Source organism: Glycine soja, chromosome 18 (genome assembly GCF_004193775.1).
Source record: "Glycine soja cultivar W05 chromosome 18, ASM419377v2, whole genome shotgun sequence".
Classification (NCBI taxonomy): domain Eukaryota; kingdom Viridiplantae; phylum Streptophyta; class Magnoliopsida; order Fabales; family Fabaceae; genus Glycine; species Glycine soja.
Window position 1 is genome coordinate 21,883,479 of NC_041019.1, and position 16,725 is coordinate 21,900,203.

A 16,725-nucleotide genomic window follows, 5' to 3' on the forward strand; every position below is an offset into this window, starting at 1 on the left:
TTATCTTGATTGAGTCTCCTCTTTATTCTTGAATCTTGATCTTGATTCTTGAGATCTTAAACCTTGAATCTTGATTCTTGTTTATAGACTTTCTTCTTGAGTCTTGAATTCTTCTTGATTCTTATCTTGAACTCTTGAATTGTTCTTGATTCACTTGAGTTGTTCTTTGATTGATCTTTGAGCTTTTTGTCATCACCTTTGTCATCATCATTGTTATCATCAAAACATCTTTGAATCACCTTTGATTCACCATGAAATCTAAAATCCAAGTCTTTCTCTGCATTATCATATGCTTCAAATTTTAGAGTTTTCAATGGGGCAAACCCAAGAGAGCAACTGATAACATGAAGGTAAAGGAGACCTAGCCTCAATATTTATTAACCATAAGCACCTCCCATTATGGACTAGTGGTTAGGCCTACACTGCTTTCCACACTGATCAAAATTAGGTGTCCAAAGCCCGTAAACAATTAATCACATTATACTGGGCTTAAGTATCATCAAATAAATCATAAAATTAGCTTTTTTTTGACAAAACAAAATATTACAAATAATTGTAGCCCACAAAAATTCATAGGAAAATTCCAACATTCTCCCACTTGGGTAAAATTAATTTTGTATCTTTGATTTTAAAAATATTTTTGAAGATGGCTCCCAGACTAATAACAACACCTAATTAAGACCCCATCCAACAAAAGTCGTGTATCACAAAATCATGGTGGTAATTGCATCCCTTATTGAGGCAACACTTTCCATGGGTACAAATATTACCAACTCCATTGACTAGTCATCAATGTGGAGTGTAGCAAGAAAATGACGTGCCAATGTGATTACAATGTCATACCACCATTTTCTTCGTTAGTGTTTAATTTCCCTCAAGTGCTTGAAATCTAGAGAAATTACATGGTTTACTAAGAAAACCTTCATGCCTTAGCTTCAAAACAACATCGATTGGGGCACAAATAGTCCTAACGACATCGAGCTTCAATAATATTAGGCTTTAGCTCCTATTATGGTGTTGATTGTAACATCCTTGATTTTTGACTTTTCGACGGCTCTCACACCATGACACTTCATGTAGTGGCACTTCAATCAACATCCTTGTTGGTCAGAACCCTCTCTAGGTAACCATTTTAGAGACCGCGAAAATCAACTCTGCCTACTTCCAGGATAAATGAGTGATCCCTTAAACCAACGTGAGACTTTTCAGTGTGCTTTGTCCTCACTCACATGTTTTCTGGGAAACTTCCCAGAAGAAATCCCATCTCATAACTACTTTGAGTCAAACACACTTAACTATGGAGTTCTTATGTGATGGGCTACCGAAAAGTTGATGCATCTTATTAGTATAGATAGTACCAATTAATTCCTTTAAGACATCCTCAGCTGTATAGTCCCATACATGCACAACCTCTGGATCCCTTTCATTCTAGTGTGATTTGATCAGGGTGTTACATTGATCACGAACATAGTGATCCCAAAGACAATGAGCTTTAATATTATTATGCCTTAATTCCAACATGGTGTTGACCACTGGCATAGTGGTCCCAAAGATACCGAGCTTTAATATTATTATGCCTCAGGTCCAACATGTTGTCAACCACCAACATAGTGGTCCCAAAGACACAAAGCTTTAATAATTTCACATTTGATATACACATATAAAAGTATCATAATGAGATCTATTTCATCATTTATTCATCAAATCAAATGTAAAATGTCATCAATACATTATTCCCAAAATTCAAAATAAGGATCCAAAAAAATGAAAGAAGAAATAACATAAATCTAAAGCGCCCACTAACCAAGCATATCAAAAGAACTCACAATGCCCACATCATCTACATGTCTCTTAAAAGAAATCATGGGTTTGAGTCCCTGGGTTAAGGGATCAATTACCACGGAGTTTGTGTCTATATGCTAAACATCTATGACAATTTTCATAAGATTTCTAACAACTAAGTTGTTCAACTCCATTAGTTTAAAATCACTAAGTATTATTGTTCCTTGTATAGAACACTATATGTCATCGAAAATTTTCAATGGCCAAGGAATACAGTCCACAATGAGAGGTCCTATCACAAGACTCCTAAACCAAACAACATGAGTAATAAAAACAATGAAAGCAATGAACTTTGCTTGCATAATAGAAGATGAAACATGAGTTTGTTTCTTACTTTTACAGGGTATCACAATTTGTGTACCTAATAATCTCCAAGTTATCAACTCTCTTATATACAAACATATACTCTTTGGTCCTTTACAAGAACCTCGTCACTTTCTTAGCAACTACCTAACAATCTTTCCCAAATTAAAGTTTGAATGGTATCTACCAAGAATGCCAACTATGAAGGAGACATCGGACCTGGTGCATACCTAAGTATATATAAGGCTACCCAAAACACTTCCAAAAGGTTTATCATTCATTTATGCTCACTCAATCTCATTCTTAGGACATTAATCCTTGTTGTATTTATCTCCTTTAACTATTGGACATCTTTGGGTTTACTAATCTTCATATTGATCATTCACTCGAAGACTCTATTGATGTAAGCTGTATAAGACAACCCTAGTGCATAATGTGATCTATCCTTATGAGTCTCAATCTCAATTATAAAAGAAGTATTACCAAGGTATTTCATATCAAGAATCCGATCAACATCTCTTTTTTCTCGTGCAACATGCTAAAATCATCAAAGTCAACAATATATCACATATGACACGAAGATAAATTTTCTCCCACTGACCTCAAGGTATATACACTTATACCTTTATTCTTTCTAAACCCCATGGAAGTTATTTGACCATTAATTTTTGGTACTGTTTAGAACCTTGTTTCAAACCATAAATTGACTGTTGAGTCAAAAGCACATTTATGTGTTAAAGATGAATCAAGATCCTTAATTATTTTGATTAGATGCAAACAAATACAAAGCTAAACTGCTGCGTGGTATGTGGTTGATATCTTTATAACATTTGTGTCTGATGTTTTTCAGACAATAGGCAGATAAAGTCATGATCTGTTGCTGCATGTGGTACATGATCTACTGTCGCATGTGGTATAATCTTTAAAACTTCATTTATTTCTGTGTCTGAGATTCTGTTTGCAGAAACATTCTCTTAAGATCTGCCAAATCCTATGAAGAATAAATGAAGTTAAGATTTGATATGCCATCTTCATTATCAAAAGAGTTATGCTATGCATGACATGCTTTGACACAAAGATATGACTTCCTGCTATAATTTCTCATACATGCAAGACTTAAACAAAATCTTCTCTGCATGAGGAAAGGACGTGCATTAAATGCACCCAACCACCCTTTTTATCAGATGAAGATCAAAGGAAGATTTACTCATTATGAGACAACAAATACTTGAAGACGAGACCTATATAAACCGTAAGCTTTGAAGACCAAAAAAGTTGATCTCATGCAAATATTTATTACTCTTCTCCTTCAACATGATTCTCTATATACTCTTACAAGATTAGAAAAATCTCTCAAAACACCTTGAACATCCTGAGAGAAAAGGACTAAGTACTGATTTTGTTTATGCATCTGTAAGACGATTCTGTTTAAGTCTCTAAGCAATCGTCAACCACATATCTTGTTGATCAAACTTTGGGTAGAGTTTAATTTGTAAGAGTCAGAAGTAGTTGTGACATAATACTTGTAACCTATGAAAAGTTAGTGGAACTTGATGGTTTATCAAGAATTGGACGTAGTCTCTGTGGTAGAGACGAACTAGTATAACTCTCTGTGTCTGTTTACCTTTTGCTTTCTCTTTTTTTTAACTAACCTTGGTCTGAATTGTGTGTTGGATCAAGTGACATCAGAATAATTAAGAAGTGGGGGGGTTGAATTAATTATGAACGTGTCTTGACTAATTAAAAATTTATCCTTCTTAATGTTACTAGATTTAGTTAGGCTTTACTACAAAGTTATGAGAAAGTAAGGAACATAAACAATAACTTAGACAAAAGTAAAGTGCAAATAAAAAGTACACAACGGAAAAATAAAGAGTGTAGGGAAGAAGAAGACAACCACAAGATTTATACTGGTTCGACCACAACCCGTGCCTACATCCAGTCCCCAAGCAACCACTGGTTCTTGAGATTTCCAATAACCTTGTAAAATCCTTTACAAGCAAAGATCCACAAGGGATGTACCCTCCCTTGTTCTCTTTGAACAACCAAGTGGATGTACCCTCCACTTGAACTGATCCACAAGAGATGTACCCTCTCTTGTTCTTAGTATTACAGCCCAAGTAGATGTACCCTCTACTTGTACCACAAAGGATGTACCCTCCAATGTGTTAAGACAAATAATTCTTAGGCGGTTAGTCCCTTAAATCTTTGTAAGGGGAAACAAAAGATATCTCAGGCGGTTAGTCCTTTGAAATCTTTTGTTTAAAGGGAAGAGGAAGAATCAAAAGAATTCTCAGGCGGTTAGTCCTTTGAATCTTTTGGCAAGAGGAAGAAGGAAGAAACAAAAGATTTTTCAGACGGTTAGTCCTTTGAATCTTTTGACAAGAGAGAGAAGGAATGAAGAAGAAGAATACCACATTTTTTGGACAAGAAAGTTTTGAACAAAAACTCTTAGAAGAATGCTTTGAATGAATGAAAGAAATCTGAAAGTTGTCTCTTTAAAATTCGTGCCATGGTTACATATTTATAGTCATTTGATGACTCAAGTTAAAAGTTTATGACTCTTGGAAATTTCTTCAAAACTAGTCACTTTTTAAAAGTTGTGACTCTTTTGAAAGTTAGTCACTTTAAGAATTGTGACTTTTGGTAATTTATTTTTCAAAACAAGTCATTGGTAATCGATTACCATCATTGTGTAATCGATTACACATCAACAGATGTGACTCTTCATGTGTAAATTTAAAAATCAAAACGTTTAGAAACACTGGTAATCGATTACAAGTATTGTGTAATCAATTACACACGTTTGAAATGATTTGAAAATGTTTTATCACAAGTTGTGACTCTTGAAATCTGAAATATAATGTTTTAAAACATTGGTAATCGGTTACATGATTACAGTAATCGATTACAACTTTGTAAATCAGTTTGAAAAGAAAGTTGGCTACTGGTAATCGATTACTGCCTTCTGGTAATCGATTACCAGAGAGTAAAACTCTTAGGTAAAAGATTTTTCTTTTTGAAAAATTCTCTTAAACAAAATTGTGCTATTCAATATTTTGAAAAACTCTTTTAATACTTATCTTAATGGTTCTTGTATATCTTGAGTCTTCTATAGATTATTTTCTTGAATCTTGGTTCTGGATTGAACAACTCTTTGATTCTTTGAAACTTGCTTGACTCTTGATTCTTGATTTGAATCTTTGACATCATCAAAATAAACTTGGAAAGCTTTGCTTCCACAATCTCCCCCTTTTTGATGATGACAATCCTGAAATCAAGAGAATACATGCAAGTTTTGTTCTATCATTCACTCATCTCTTTCTCCCCCTTTCTTTTTGAATTCATACTTAATTTTAAAACTTTGAAAATATAATATCTTGATTTCTAAAATACCCATTTTCTCTCCCCCTTTGGCAACATCAAAAAGCCAAAGTGCGTAAAATAAAATCATACATAAATAATTTTTTTAAAACATACATAAAGCATAATTTGAATAACACAAAGTTTAAATACATACCACTTAGTCATATATCATCAAAATAACCAAGTTTAAACACATAACACAAACAACTAAGTGTAAATAAGTAAATAAAATCACAAAGTTCAGTCATAACTAATTAAGTACCAAATACTTAAAACATAACCAATGTTCAGAGAATAAATAACTAACATGATGTAAAATAAAATAATCATAATGAATCTCAGATACAATCAAATATAATCATGATGACTCTCAGCAACCCACTTGAGATTTCCACTATCTTTGTAAGGATTTCTTTTAGCACTCCTCCAGTGGAAAGTTTTCAGAAAATCTGCCAACAGTCACATCTTTTCATTAGATTTGTGAATGGCCATCAAAGGCCTATAAATAGGTGACTTGGGCACGAATTTTAGAGAGAGAGTTTTGCTGGTCCAAAATGTCTTATCCTCTCAAAAGACAATGAGAGAGATTCCAAAAGAACTTCATTGTCAAATGCTCTCTCAAAAGAAATCCTTGGCCAAACACTTGCAAAATCTATAAGGATTCTTACATGATCTTCATTGTAATATTGTTCTCTTGAAGAGAGAATTCTTCTTTCATTCTTCTTATTCAATGAGATTGGTTAAGAGACTGTGAGTCTCTTGTTGTAAAGGATTCCTGAACACAAGGGATGGGTTGTCCCTGTGTGGTTCAGACTTTGTAATGGATTTTACAAAGATAGTGGAAATCTCAAGTGGGTTGCTTGAGTACTGGATGTAGGCACGGGAAGTGGCCGAACCAGTATAAAATTGTGTTTGCATTCTCTCTTCCCTTATCTCATTTATGTTATTGCAATCAATTTTGCCTTACATGTTTATAGAACATTATTAAATTGATTGTTGTTGCTTCTTCTGCATTCTAAGCCTATCCCTCTTAAGATTATTGAGGCCACAAGGTCCAACAAAGAATGTCCTCAGTTAAAGAGAAAAATACATTCTATAGACAAGAAAAAGAAAAGTCTGATGGTAACTTGGGATGACTTAGATAGTGAAAAGAGGAGCAACTCAGACAATGAGCAAGCTACCATTTGTCTGATGGCCAACACAGATGAAGTAATAAAGGTAAAACATACTCTGAATCTGATTCTTCTTCTTGCTCTTCATCAGATGATGAAGAAGATATGCCCTATACTGTTCTTCTTCAAAACAATCAAATGATTTCTCTTCAATGCAAAAAAGTATAAAGAAAAATACAAAATATTTGTTTGGCCAGTAAGACTTTTAGAAAAGAGAAAATCAAATGAAAATACTGAACTGAAGAAATCAAATGAAGTTATAAAAGAGAAAATATAAACTCTAGAAAAGAGTCTTACTCTAGCTAGTAAGACTAATGAATCCTCTACGGTTGAAAAACTAAGAGAGGAGATCACCTGTCTTACAAAAAAATCTATAAAGTTTTTGGAAAGTTACAACACTTTAACCATGCTTCTAAAATTTCATTAACATTCTCATGAAAAGTCTGGCCGAGGACTAGAAAAGAGTGCATCATCTTCTAAGTCACAATCTATAGCAAACAAGTGTGGCTTCTGTGGTAAGTCTGGGCACTCCAAAAATATTTGGGTACCAAAATCTCAAATTGTTCGCATTGCAGATATCCTTGGTAGGAAAAGGCTAGGTTTAAGTTGGTACTTATAGTGGATACTTGTCGCAACCTACCCTTCGGCGGGAGGGCGACGCGGGGCTCACAGGTGCGTCTTCCAAGAAAGGAAAATGCACGAAGTCGCCACCAACGTTTATTCGAGGAAAACGTAAAAAAAACCAAAACGTGTGGTCTACGAAATTTAATCGTGAAAGGTTCGGGAGTTGTTTTTACGCACGGGGAAGGTATTAGCACCCCACGCGTCTGTCACAAGGGACGACAGCCTTTAATCAAGTGTGCAAATATGACTTCAAAATGTTTTATTTTCCCTTTTTTTGTGTCTTTTTGTGTTTTTATGCTTTTTATGTTTTTTGTATTTTTTATATTTTTGTGGTCGACAAGGGTGTTTCCCTCGCTCCTACATATCCTCAATTACGATGAGGAAATCAAACCTACTTAGTTCTTTTAGAACTAAATGTTGATTAAGTTGTTTTGATCTTTTTCCGCAAGATCGATTTTAATCGAACAAAATTCGTTTAAGGCATTGGACCATTAAACAATCTTTTGATTTTTGGAAAGGAGAGAAACGTTAAGGCGTTGGACCATTAACGATCTCTTGGTTTTGAAAGGAGAGAAACGTTAAGGCGTTAGACCATTAACGATCTCTTGGTTTTTGAAAGGAGAGAAACATTAAGGCGTTGGACCATTAACGATCTCTTGGTTTTTGAAAGGAGAGAAATGGTAAGGCGTTGGACCATTAACGATCTCTTGATTTTTGAAAGGAGAGAAATGTTAAGGCGTTGGACCATTAACGATCTCTTGGGGTGGTCGACAAAAGCGGGGCTTTTGCTCCTACGTATCCTCAATTGCGATGAGGAAATTAGACTTACGTAGTTCTTGCAAAATTGGTAAAGTTACATGTTGATTTTATGCTTTTGAACGGTCCATGTTAACCGATAAAAGCAAAGAGGACCGTTCAAGGCGTTGGACCTTAAAACGGTTTTTAGTGATTTTTGCGGACAAAGCTTGATTTGTGAGTTGATTTTAGCCTTGGTTTCACTTTGATTATTAGCCAATTAATTCAAGGAAAAATTTCAAAGAAAAACGTCCAATTGATTTTTCTTGATTATTTTATTATTATTTTGCTTTTTTTGGTTATCCGAGGTTACAACGTGAACGATTGGTTAGATTTTGTTTGAACAGTGATTAAACGAGATTACAACACAAATGATGGGTTGAAATTCATTTTATCATTTATTAGGTGATAAAACGGCTTAAATAAACCATTAAAAGCTCGTTAAAGCGGAAGAAAAGAAAACTGAAAGTAAGCGAAATTAAAGTAAAAGTACACAAAACAAGTAGGGACCACTAAGGGCGCATAGAATGAATTGAAAGATTTGATTTCGGGAACTTACCGGTTGAAGATTGAAGAACGACAAAGAACGAACAAAGAATGGTGAAGAACGATGAAGAATTTCCACAGAATCGCTTACGGAAGCGTTACGGAAGCACCTTGGCTTAGATTTTCTTCATGAAAACACATTTTTTTCACCCAAAATAGCCGAAATGCATAGCCAAGGGGTCTGGAATATTTTGAAATAGCCCCCTTCCCCTATTTATAGGGAAAAAGGGAGGTGCTAGCTGCCCAGAGGCTTCTTGAGGAAGATTTCTAAGCGCACCCCAATTACTAAGTTTACCCCCCTTTTGGTACTTTACGGAAAAGTTATGGAAGCCTTATGGAAGTGTTTCGGATTTGATTTTCATCTTTTTCTCTCTTCCCTTTCACAAATGTTAAGTGAAATATGCTTACCCAAGGTTTTCGGAAATTTTACGGAAGCATTACGGAAGCCACGAAAGCCCCGGAAACCATTTTTCAACAACGTGGAGGAGCTTGCTGCCCAGTTTTTTTCCTCCTTAAGCAACCCAACTTCCAAAATGTCCCGGAAGGGCCTAGATTCGAATTGCTATTTACACCCCTACCTTGATAAGTTCTCCCCCCATTTTTGTGTTTTTGGCTGTTTTCTTTCCGAAATCTCACGAAACTTTAGGGATTCCACCGTGATGAGTGTTAAGCCTTCCAAAGTGATCAACAATGGTCCTCGGATGAAATTAGAGTGTAACAGTTTATTTACACACACCCTACTTTGCTAAATACACTCCAGTTTTCGTGTTTTTGACTAGTTTCTTCCCGAAACATCTCGGAACTTTACGGATTGCACAACGATGGGTGTTAAACATTTTGAGGTGGTCAAACAAAGGTCGCATGCCGATAAACAATGGTCCTCGGACGAAATTAGGGTATGACAGTTGCCCCTTTTTACTTATCTTTTATTGGAGATAAAAGGGAAGTAAAGATAAGACACTAATTTCGTTCGAGCTAAATCTTTAACCGATGGGCCACTAGCGCAAATCCAAGCAGTAAAACCCGTGAAGGCAGGAAGATATTGAAATTCCTTCTTTTCTCGTTTAATTCATTTTCATTTTCATTTTCACTCTCCCTTTTTTTAAAGCGTACAAACAAAGGACGTCGAGTCCTACAAAGCACAGGGGAAAAGGATATTGAAGTTTTTGAGGTGAAGACATTGTCATCTTCGAAATGCAAATGAAGACATTATCGCCTTTTGAAGGCATGCAATGACTGAAGACATTGTCGTCTTCGACATGTAGATGAGGACATTGTCGCCTTTGAAGGCATGCAATGATTGAAGACATTGTCTTCTTCGAAATGTAAATGAGGGTCATTGTCGCCTTTGAAGGTATGCAATGACTGAAGACATTTTTGTCTTTGAAATGTGCGGATTACCGTATAGGGCGTCTCCGCATGCTACCTGACTTCTCACAGGTCGGGGTAGCTAAACTGTGTGTGTACGGATAACCACTTGGGGTATTTCCGCCTGCCACCTGACTTCACGGGTCAGGATTAACAGAAGTGTGTTTGTACAGATAACCAATTGGGGTATTTCCGCCTGCCACCTGACTTCACGGGTCGGGATTGACATAAGTTGTCTTTGTACGGATAACCACTCTGGTATCTCCGCCTGCCACCTGACTTCACGGGTCGGGATTAACAGAAGTTGTCTTTGTACGGATAACCACTCGGGTATCTCCCCCTGCCACCTGACTTCACGAGTCAGTATTAACAGAAGTGTGAGACTAAAAAAAGTCTCGGCCGGAAGACGCTGACCTCTCCAGGGAAGGTGCAGATGACGATGTTAGTCACTGCATGCTATCGGGCTTTAAGTCTTACGGATAGCAAATGAGACTTTTTCGCAGTCTCGGCCGGAAGACGCTGACATCTCTGGGGAAGGTATAGATGACGAATTTAGTCACTTCATGCTATCGGGCTTTGAGTCTTACGGATAGCAAATGAGACTTTTTTGTAGTCTCGGCCGGAAGACACTAACATCTCCAAGGAAGGTGCAGATGACGACGTTAGTCACTACATGCTATCGGGCTTTGAATCTTACGGATAGCAAATGAGACTTTTTCGCAGTCTCGGTCGAAAGATTCTTACATCTTCGGGGAAGGTGCAGATGACGACGTTAGTCACTGCATGCCATCGGCCTTGATCGTCCCTGCTTAGCAGAGAAGAATCTTGTGCGTTGTTGGGCTTAAATGTCTCTGGATGACGAAAGTAAAACCTGCAAAAATTTTCAAAATAATCAGAATCGGACGACCAACAACATCTCGATATCATCAGGCTCGTTCGCCTTGGTTGACGAAAGATGCGGATAACCCTAAGTTACCCTCGCATGTCATCGGACTCGCCGTCTCGGGATGACAAAAGGTGTGGATAACCATAAGGTACCCCCACATGTCATCGGACTTGCCGTCTCTGGATGACAAAAGGTGCGGATAACCATAAGGTACCCTCGCATGTTATCGGACTCGCCGTCTCTGGATGACAAAAGGTGCAGAAAACGACGTTAGTCTCTGCGTGTCAATGGGCTCGCTTGCCCCTGGTTTACAAAAGGTGCAGATGGCGATGCTAGTCTCTGCATGTCAACAGGCTTGCTTGCCTCTGTTTGACAAAAGGTGCGGATAACCATAAGGTACCCCCGCATGTCATCGGACTCGCTGTCTCTAGATGACAAAAGGTGCGGATAACCATAAGGTACCCTCGCATGTCATCGGACTTGCCGTCTCTAGATGACAAAAGGTGTGGATAACCATAAGGTACCCCCGTATGTCATCGGACTCGCCGTCTCTAGATGACAAAAGGTGCGGATAACCATAAGGTACCCCCGCACGTCATCGGACTCACCGTCTCTGGATGACAAAAGGTGCAGAAGACGACGTTAGTCTCTGCGTGTCAATGGGCCTGCTTGCCTCTGGTTGACAAAAGGTGCGAATAACCATAAGGTACCCCCGCATATCATTTGACTCGCCGTCTCTGGATGACAAAAGGTGCGGATAACCATAAGGTACCCCTGCATGTCATCGAACTTGCCGTCTCTGTATGACAAAAGGTGCGAGACTAAAAAATAGTCTCGGCGTTCTTTCACGAAAATGCGAACATGCTTTAGTAAAGAAACAAAAACTTCCAATTGATCAGAGAAAAATGTAATTTGGAGAAAAAAAGATAAGTCTATTGGGGAAGAAGAGTATGCTGATGAAATTTTCTCATAAACACAAATGAGATTTTGGATGTTAGCATTTCGTTTCTAAACGATCATTTAGAGGAAACACTGGGTCCAACAAAATAAAAGAAAATCACTCAAAGTGTATCAATCTCACACAAGTAAGTGTTTTATCCTAATTTCGAACCATAGATATGTCATGACTTGATTTTGCAAATCATTTCATATCAAATCAAAGATTACGTGCATGATCACGGATCAATAGGACTTTTTCGGGAATGGTGTTTTTGGTGGTAAATTTGGCTTTGTGTGTTTTGGCCTTTTCCTTTTCTGTTTTTGTTTAGTACGGGACGAAAAAGTCCCTGACGCACAGGATTTTGGTTGGCAATCAAAGGGAGAGGACCACTTCAAGTCGCGGTTTCCTTTCTTTTCTTATTTGCTTGTGACGATTCAAATATTGTCTGGTCCGAAGACCTTTCTGTATATTTCTTTTGTTTTCTTCCGATCTTCGATCGGGAACTTTTTCTTCCGATCTTTGATCGAGAACTTTTTCTTTTGTTTTCTTTCGATCTTTGATCGGGAACTTTTTTCTTCTCCTTCTCTTCTTTTTTTTTTTTGTCTTCTTCCGAGGGCGAGGATGAACATTCTCACCCTTGGTCAAGGTTTATGGTGAGTTGGGATTTTGGCTCAAGAGGCTTGCAGAACGGCCGAACATGATGTATGTCAGGGTGTTGGTTTGGCCAGCGGTTCAGGGATAAAGGGGATGTCCCACATTTATTTCCATGACACACATACAACAATGATGATTTGGAAATTTTATGCAAAACTGGTGATGCATGCACCCATGTGGACACTCAAGCATCAAGTTTTTATGGTCATATGACACTAGGGCTCAGGATTCATTTTTCCTATTTAAGTCATCCTAGTGCTTCCAAAACATGCTCTTTTATCAATTCATGCATCTATCTGAGCCCATTATGGGCGTTTGGGAAAATTTTCACAGCATTAACCCTTCAGGTGCATACACATTTTTTTCTTCAAAAACCTTGTGTTCTGAATGGCAAGTTCATTTCCTTTCAAAAGCATGTTGGCTTTTTAGCTAACCAATTATATTTTTATTTTACTTTTTTGTTTGTTTTTCATGAGGTATTTTGCTACCTAATCATATGTATATTTTTGTGAGGTATTTTTGCTATATACATGTGTATCCAAGGTATCTTGCTACCTAAACTTACATACATACATACATACACACACACACACACACACACACACACACACACACACACACACACACACACACACACACATATATATATATATATATATATATATATATATATATTGTAAGGTATTTTTGCTTACCTTTGGCTTTGGACTTGGTTGCCCACGGGTTGTAGGCAACGCTCCAACCTTTGTAGATGAGCTGAGGGGCTCTGGAGGTGGCGGCAGTGCGTCTATTGCCTGATGCCGACCATCCCCAGGCTGCTGTGGTGTCTCGCCCTGTGCCTGCCTGGGGGCCGCAGTACTTCTTGATGAAAGCTCGGTTAATAGGGGGCCTGATGACCTTGATGGGGGCGACGGGCACTCCGTAGAATTGACAAAGGCTCGTACTCAGAGCTGGAAACCCCATGACCCTGTTGGACTTCTCCGAGTCCGCTGGGTGTCTTGTGGGCGCGATCCTTGCAAACAATAAATGACATCAGAAATCAGTTGAGCGATGTGCATACTTACCTATGTCACGATGACGTGACCTTGCTGGGGGGACGGGCACCCGGTAGGACTGACAGAGGCCCATAACCAGAGCTGGAAACCCCAGGGCCTGTTGGACTTCTCCGGGTCCACTGGGTGTGTCTTGGGCATGATCCCTGTAAATAGTGGATGACATCAGAAATCAATTGAGCCACGTGTATACTTACCTATGTCATGATGGCACAGACCAACTGATACTTCCGCAGGGGGAGATCGACATTGTGGTCGCTGGGTGAAATCTTGCCCCGGTATGCATAGTAGCTGCACAATAGCCTCCCTTTCTGGTTGTGCTTGCACAGTTGGCCGCCCTCCAATATCAGGGGGTGGCCTAGGAACTGATAAAAGCAAACTACTAGCCTCTAACCCGGGAGTGCAGGCCTCGATTAAGCATTAAGGGTGGAGGACCTTGAATTCTTTGAAGGCGCAAATGTGGAGTCCTATGAAGGAGAGGGCGTGCAGCCCTATGTAGGCTAGGGCGTGCAGCCCTTTGAAGGTGAGGACGTGTAGTCCTCTAAAGGCGAGGGCGAGTAGCCCTCTGAAGGCGAGGATGTGTAGTCCTCTAAAGGTGAGGGCGTGTAGCCCTCAGAAGGCGAGGACATGTAGTCCTCTAAAGATGAGGGCGTGTAGCCCTATGAAGGTGAGCACGTGTAGTCCTCTGAAGGTGAGGGCGTGTAACACTATGAAGGTGAGGACGTGTAGTCCTCTAAAGGCGAGGGCATGCAACCCTTTGAAGGTAAGGGCGTGTAGCCCTCTGAACGCGACGGTGTGTAGCCCTCTGAAGGCGAAGATGTGTAGTCCTTTGAAAGGGAGGACATGTAGCTCTCTGAAGGCAAGGACGTGTAGTCCTCTGAAGGGGAGGACATGTAGTCCTCTGAAGGCGAGGGCGTGTAGCCCTTTGAAGGCGAGGGCGTGTAGCTCTCTGAAGGCGAGGGCATGCAACCCTCTAAAGGTGAGGATGTGTAGTCCTCTGAAGGCAAGGGCATGTAGCCATCTGAAGGCGAGGGCGTGTAGCCCTCTGAAGGTGAGGACATGTAGTCCTCTAAAGGCGAGGGCGTGCAACCCTCTTAAGGCGAGGACGTGGAGCCCTCTAAAGGCAAGGACGTGTAGCCCTCTGAAGGTGAGGGCATGCAACCCTCTTAAGGCGAGGGCGTGTAGCCCTCTGAAGGCGAGGGCGTGCAGCCCTCTAAAGGCAAGGACGTCGAGCCCTCTAAAGGTGAGGACGTGCAACCCTCTGAAGGTGAGGGCATGCAACCCTCTTAAGGCGATAGGTACTAGTACCCAAGGGTCCACCCTTATGAGAAAGCAAGAGATCGACTCATCGAGAGGGCCGATCATCCCAAATTCACAAGATTGGACATTAGAGGTAGGAAATCTATGCAGTTAACATGATTTTTAGGGATGCAGATGCATGCAACCTTTGTCTTGAAATGCGGTAAATGCTGACTTCATATGCAACAATGCAATGTAATGGAAAGTTGTACAATGTTCACGACATTCTTTCCCTATTTTATGATTTTGATTTTGATTTGATTGTTTCGGAAAACACAAATTGACCGTCCTTTTGAAAGAGGTGATAATTCATGCAACCTTATCCTATCTTTTGCAAATCTCTCCTGGAACTCCCTCAGAGTGTATATTTTGTTTGATTTAGTCACTTGTCCATTTTGGAGTGACGACAATGGAGCCGTTTGACATTTAATCAATCCATTGAAATCCCAGGGTTTGTCCCCCCCCCCCATTTTTTTTAAAAACATCGACGGGTGGGTACTTTTGATTTGCCCTAGGTTGACTTGTAGCAACAAAGAAACTGTGCAGGTTGTCAAAAATGATTTTTCAAGGACAAGAAACATTTGAAGGAATTTTTTTCAATTGACAAATTAAGTAAATTGATTCCTATTCTTGATAACTCACATTCTCTCTCAAAAAAGACACTTTCAGGAATGATAAAATGAGGTCACATGAATGTCTGTACTTTATTTGAGACACAGCCAATCAAATGTTTTTTTTCTTTTATTTTGAAACTTATTGTTTTGAACTATACTCGTCGTTTTACGGCACCCCCACCAACGTGCAGGACGAGTAATCTCTGATTGAATGGTCTTGGAAGTCAAAAAACTTAGGAGCACAGGTCGCTTGAGCAAACAAACCAATGGCTTGCACCCACATTCCAGTGAAAGCAAAGATGTAATTAGGAGAGGATGAGGGACAAAGATGTCAAATTTATCCATTTTATTTAGCATTGTAACTGTGGTTTACAATAAAGACATAAACTTGAAAATCCTGATGAGTTATTAGAGACATCTAACAACAAGCAGTTCTCCTCAAATTTCAGCCAGCCCACATCAATTAGACTTTGCACCTTATGCTTCAAGGTCATACACTGCTCAATGGAATGTCCAGGAACTCCTCCATGATATGCACATGTTGCGTTCGAGTCATATCCTCAGAAAAATGGAGGTTGAGGAACCCTGGCAAGGGTTATGGCTACCATTGCATTATCAAGTAGATATGTGAGCAAGTTAGCATATGGCACCGGAATTTGGGGTGAATCCTACAGGCTTTTTGCTGCAAAATTCCTTTTTGGTTTGCACTATAGGTGGTGTCTGGGCATTGGGCGTTTGGTAAACAGGCATGCCTTGTGGCTGATTTGGGGATGGCTTTTGTGGATGATTGGGTGATGGGTAATGAGAAGGGCCGATATTGGCTGAGCGATGACATTGTTGGGCTAGTGGGAAGTTTGGCCATGTAGGAATGGCAGCCATAACATGGGCTCCTTCCTCATTCTCATCCTCATCATTTGCCCCAGTTTTCTCATTCATCAAAGCAGGATGATTAAATTTGCCTCTTTTCAGACCCGCTTCGATCCTTTCCTCGGCGAAGACCAAATCCGCAAAGCTTGAAGGTGCGTACCCCACCATTTTTCATAGTAAAACACTGGTAATGTGTCTACTATTATTGTGATCATCTCTTTCTCCATCATTGGAGGTGCCACTTGAGCTGCCAGGTCTCTCCACCTTTGGGCGTATTCTTTGAAAGATTTGTGCCCCTTTTTGCACATGTTCTGTAGTTGCATCCTATCCGGAGCTATATCAGAATTGTACTGATACTGCCCAACGAAGGCAACCATTAGGTCTTTCCAAGAATGGA